Consider the following 6,000-nt stretch of genomic DNA (forward strand, 5'->3'; position numbering starts at 1 on the left):
GTAATGGAGTGAATACGATCCCTCGCTGCTCAAAGGCCGTAAGTGCTGAGCACAGTCTAAATTTGCAGCCCTCTACCGGCAAGTAGTGGCGTCCAGATATGAGTGAAAAATTCTCAAAGAGACGTAAAACAAACAAACAAACTAATGTTCACAGCATTTATTCTTTTGTTGGCAGATTTAAGTTTAAGGAACTTGCGAGTTGAATCGTAATTATTCTGCACACGCAGCGGAATAAAGAGCTTGTGCTGGGCAACATCCATATTTACAAAAACTAGCTTTAACTTCTTCAAATCGTCCATTCTTAGTTTCCTGATCCATCATTCTTCTCGATGTCTACGCTATGGCATACTTAAAGTGGGACTTTTAGTTGGATGATATATTTTTTCTCAAAATTCTAGCCCTCATTAAAAGAATTGAGTGTCACGCATTTTGAAATGTTACAAAGATGTTCAAGGCTTCCATTATTTATTTCAAACCTATATCCTGACTTTCTTATTGGGTGAACCCTTTGTTTCATCAATATAATATATAACTCTGCATAGAGTACATTCAATTCAATATTCACCTTTGCAGTTTTACAAGTTCAATTTTCTAAAGTTAAAGAACAATATAGAAATTTCATTTAAAATATTAACAGATATTTATCAAAGATGAAATCACCTTAAAAACAGAATTAAATTATCATATTCATAAAAAATATACTAATATTTATTTGGCAGAATGGTCCATAGCCGTATAAATGAGGGAGTCGAGACATCAATATAATACCTTGTAAGGACATCCTTAAAAAATACAAATAAACACAGATGTCCACAATTTTGACAAGTCCAAACTAAAAATGATGCTAGGGCAAAAATAATGATTATTTCGATTTGATAAATGGATTAAACCTTAACTGGTTAAATTCTGTTAATTGTCAAAATCCAAACATCGCAGACGAAGTTGATTTACGTACCCTGTGTTCCACATGTATATTTAAATATTTGACACATGATGGAATACATGTACAAATAAAGGCGGTTTACGGACCATTCAGTGAAATGAGTTTTCTAAGAGTTAAGATAATAAAGTGCATTCCTTCTCTAATAAACAAAAATGCAAAAAAAAAAAAAATTACTTTGAATTAACGTGTTTGAGACTTTAAAAGATTTTTGTAAATTCTTACCTTTTTGCTTAAAAAAACTAGTAATTTCTTAAATTCCTTTTTACGATGCAATATTGTTTTCTTTCTTGTTTTTCAGCATTTGTAATTAAGTAAGATGCCATGATTGCTGATAGTTTTTGCTGCTTGTGTACATGTATGTCCTTTCATCGCTATTGTTTCATCACTAAACATAGCTATTGTATCATCGCTATTGTATCATCGCTATAGTATCATCGCTATTGTATCATCGCTATAGTATCTTCGATATAGTATCATCGCTATAGTATCATCGCTAATATTACACATGTAAGAGGTATGTTCATGGTCGACGATGTCTTAAAAGAATTACAAATAAAATGACAACAAATTTTCTTTATTGAGAGAGTCTAGAGAAATTTTCCACTTGTCACTGAAATGATAGTAATCCCATAATACCCTCTAATTTATAATCAATTCACACAGTGAAATTCGAAGTGTAAAAAAGACAGCACGTCTCCTGTAAACTCATGATCTCTTACACGTAATGAAAAATCCCATGAAAATGTATAAAACATGCGAAAAATGTCCAACATAAGTAATAAAATGTCCAACATAAGTAATAAAATGCCCAAAATAGGTAACAAAAATATGAACATGCGCAAAAAAGGTCAATAATTACTTACTGACACTTGCTTCATAAACAAATAAGGATTTTGTTTTGGACAATATCGGAAAGGGGAAAGGGAGACTTTATCAATATGTCTCGATCAAACACAAATGCTATTGAACGTGGCCTGGCTGTGATGTAGACAATAGTGCCTGTACATACCACATGATACACGGGATTTTTGAGGTCCTGGAGATAATTTAAACTTAAAGAAATAGGTAACGATTTCAATACAATTCTGGATCTGTAATTTAAAATAAAATGATGGAGGCTAGCTATGAACATTTTGTAAAGATTTAAAAATGCGTGACACTCTATTCTTTCTATCATTGACATTGTGAGATGCTTTCTGATCTGTTCGAAGTCCGCGCTGTAAGATCATGCAAGTTATATTTCTCATATTTTACATGTACCTCCTACATGCCAAGACGTCTTAGACATGTACATTTTCCGGTATTTTCTTAAAAAGTTGCAGATGACATCAATTTTCATTGGAATTAATTTCCAATGATATAAACCACATGTATCGCCCACAAAGATTTTAAGATATATGATTTCTCAAAGATTTTTACACTATATATCCTAAAATTTGAGTGGGCGACGGCTGTAGACATCATTTTCTAAAGTAAAATAATAACCCCTTTAATGAGTCATTTTGAGCTCTTTTGTTTAAAACTCAGAAATGATTTTATAACAAATTTGTAAGGTTATATTTCCAGAACGGACTTCTTTTATGCCATTTTCTTTTCTGGTTGTTCATATTGATATATTCAACTCATATTTAGCAAATATTAAATCTTTCAAAAACATAATATTTAGGGCCTATTAAAGCCGAAATTCTACCCATTTCTTTGCCGTTTAATGTTTTTAGACACACATCTCTATTTTTTCTCGGATTTTATCGATTGTCCATTGAGATACCACACAACATGTAGGTGACCTCTGGTAGCCTTATACCGACTGCTTTCTGGTCTAGGTGACATGTTGTCTTCATTTTGATATACCATATAGGGTTATCTCTGGTCTCCATATTGATCACATTTTGTGTCATCAGGCACATAATTGATATACTACATTAGGTGACATCTGGTCTCCATATCGATGTACGCAGTATGTTAAGTCCATACGGAGAAAAGCATTCAATATCTTTACGGTGACAAAAATAAACTTAGCTAAGAATTGATTCTGAGTTTGTTTCGAGAAACGCACTCAAGGTATTCAATGTATAACGACCATATTTTGTACCTAATTAATGAATGGTTCATGGTTTTTGATTATGGTAGCAATATGAAGGTGTTATTAAATAAAAATGCTCCACCAAAGGAATTTGCCAAATTTTGATTATTGTCCAATCAATTGCACCTTGAATTTAACACTGAAGTCCATGGGTAGCGCATGTTTTTTTAAGATATTGTAAATAGTAATTTGAATTTGAATCAAATCTCTTGGTGAAAATATGCATAAACTCTCTCTTTATTTAACTATGAAATAAAATGAAACATTTACCGCAGATATTTCGACAAATTAAAAATTTTCTCTTTTTCATCAAGGGCAGATAACTCTTCAAAAACTTTTAAGGAGCAAAATGACCGGCTTCTTACATGTTATCAGTCTTGTGAATTTGGTTCATTTCACTTTTATTGTTATCTAGCATTGCATTTTTAACTAGTTTAAAATCATTCAAAATTGTTCAAAATCCCTTCATTATACATTGAATACCTTAAGAAAAAGCTTGGCATGAGTTTTTTACTCAGGATTTGAGATTGAGCTTAAAAACCTATTTTTTTAAAAAATTCAAATCAAGTCTCCTTAAAGATATCGCTTGTTTTCGTATGGAGTTACTGAGTTATATGTACCTCTGGTTTCTGCATTGATGACATGTGGTTACCGTTTTGATTAAAAAAAAAAATTAGGGAACCTCCGGTCTCCGTAGGGATACTGATGAATAAACTTTTGTGCCTCTTAAATCTGAAGAGTTCAGTTCATATTGTATATTATTACTACGCGAAATGAAAAACTTTTTGTGGGTGACCTCAGACCTTACTTTGACGTACTAATGATCCTCCTGCAACATACAGATGATATTTGCCTTTCATCTTTGTCCTCAGTACATTTGAAACCCGGAATTAGAGTGCCAAAAAGGTTACCTATTATGGTTCAAAAGGTAATGTAAAATAGAGTAAATTTTAGTTGACGACGTTGTAGATTGTTTTCTTGTAAAATACTTAAATATTGTGATGTGTATATTTACTTAATAATTTCCCTTTAATATTCATTTAAAAGTAATTCTAAATTCACCTTCTCATAAACCATAACCGAAAAGGATTAATATTGCGTTCATACAACACTGATTTCAGTTATAACACTAGCTGCAGATCTGTAGCCAGACGGTCTGAAAAAAAATTGGGATGGACGATCAGATAGCTACAGATTCCACCCATTGAAAAAAGTGTATGTTTTTTGCTCACAGAAACGTGCGCAAATTTTATCGATTTATATCTTGTGACGGTACATATTGTCGTTTTGTACATATTGTCGTCGGCGACAATATGTACCTACCCTCACTGCTTGTTTGTTGTTATTATGTCCATCTCGAGAATTTTTCATTCGCATGTAGACGTCACCACATACCAGTGGAGGGATGCAAATTTAAACCTATACTTGGCACTCAAGGTAATTGAGCAGTGAGGAATCTTTTTTCCAACAGCACCTTAAAATTGAAATTACGCTATGTAAAGAAGCTTTCTCATAACTATCATCTCTTCTGTTCCAGTACTTCTTGAAAAAAAGAATGAAAGAATTTTTTCTAAATATTCTATAAAAAAACTTTGATCACCTTGTAGCCACATCCCACCCCCAAGGGTTATGATCTGGATGAAACTGAATCTACACTTTATAATGAAGCATTCACATAAGTTTCAACTTTTCTGACACAGTGGTTCTTTTGAAGATTTTTTTTACTTCCCTTGAAAGAAGGCATGGCCTTTCATTGGAACAATCTGGAATCCCCTTTATCCACCGATGCTTTGTGGCAAGTTTGCTTGAAATTGACCCAGTAGTTCTTGAGAAGCTGAAATTGTGAGTTTACAGACAGAGGGGCGGTCAGACAAAATGTGATCAGGAAAGCTCACTTGACCTTCCAGTTCAGGTGATCCAAAATGTAAACCCCAACGACAATTATATCGGCATTGATTATATAAGAATAGCGCAAAAGTATATTTTCCAAATAATCATTACTACTGAACAAAAAAAAACTAATACATGTATTCAATATCCAGATATATATTACAAGAAAAAGAAGCCGATTCATCAGATACATGTATATAGTCAATTCTCATTATATCGCGGGGTCCATTGTATCGCGGTATTTTCCAAAAATTAGACTACGTAGCTCATATCTATTTTGTTGATGGACTATCTGTCTGTCGTCTGAATGTTGACTTTTTGATGGTTAAAAAGTATGAAACACCCGTTGGAAAAATATTTATTCAAATAAAACGAAACTTTACAGATTTCCATTTCCGTTTTTATTTTATTTTGACCAATGAATATATATCCAAGTAAAATCCATAATAATCTTCATATTTTGAAAGCCTTAAGTTTGTATTTTTGTTAAGTTTTTATGTAGATTTACATCATAAATTAAAAAAATAAAAATTGTACTTTGTGACAGTGCCAAGCCTCCGTGTTTTTCAATACCGCGATACAATGAGACTCTCCACTTTAGGAGGTAAATAAGACTTTCTGTTTTAAAAATACATTACAAAGTAAACGAAGAAAGCTTAGAAAATAATTAGCCTCTAAAAAGTTAGGCCATTGATAGGATTATGAATAGTATTTGGTGAAAAGTTAATGTAAGAATTTGGAATAAATTTTTTACGCAAAAGAAATAAGTACCGCGATATTATGAAACACCAGTATATATCTCAAGAATTTTGGTATCTTGACATACCATAGTGATGTAATCAATCCTGGACACAATTGTCTGACCAACAAAGTTTTCTCCCTATAGTATTGCGAAGAATACTGTCTGTCCCCCTCCGTGCGTGTGTGTGTTTGTCTATCTCTCTTTCTTTCTTAAGTAAATATTCGTCAAAACAATGTATCGGCGACAATATATGCCGGCCTTGACTTTACATATTGTCGCCGACGACAATATGTGCTGGTGCTTGACTGCACATTTTGTCGTCCGTTATGCAGGAGGAAAATA

The sequence above is a fragment of the Saccostrea echinata genome, unplaced genomic scaffold (genome assembly GCF_033153115.1).
Source record: "Saccostrea echinata isolate AGI-Se365-2 ecotype Australia unplaced genomic scaffold, CSIRO_AGI_Sech_v1 ptg000029l, whole genome shotgun sequence".
NCBI lineage: Eukaryota > Metazoa > Mollusca > Bivalvia > Ostreida > Ostreidae > Saccostrea > Saccostrea echinata.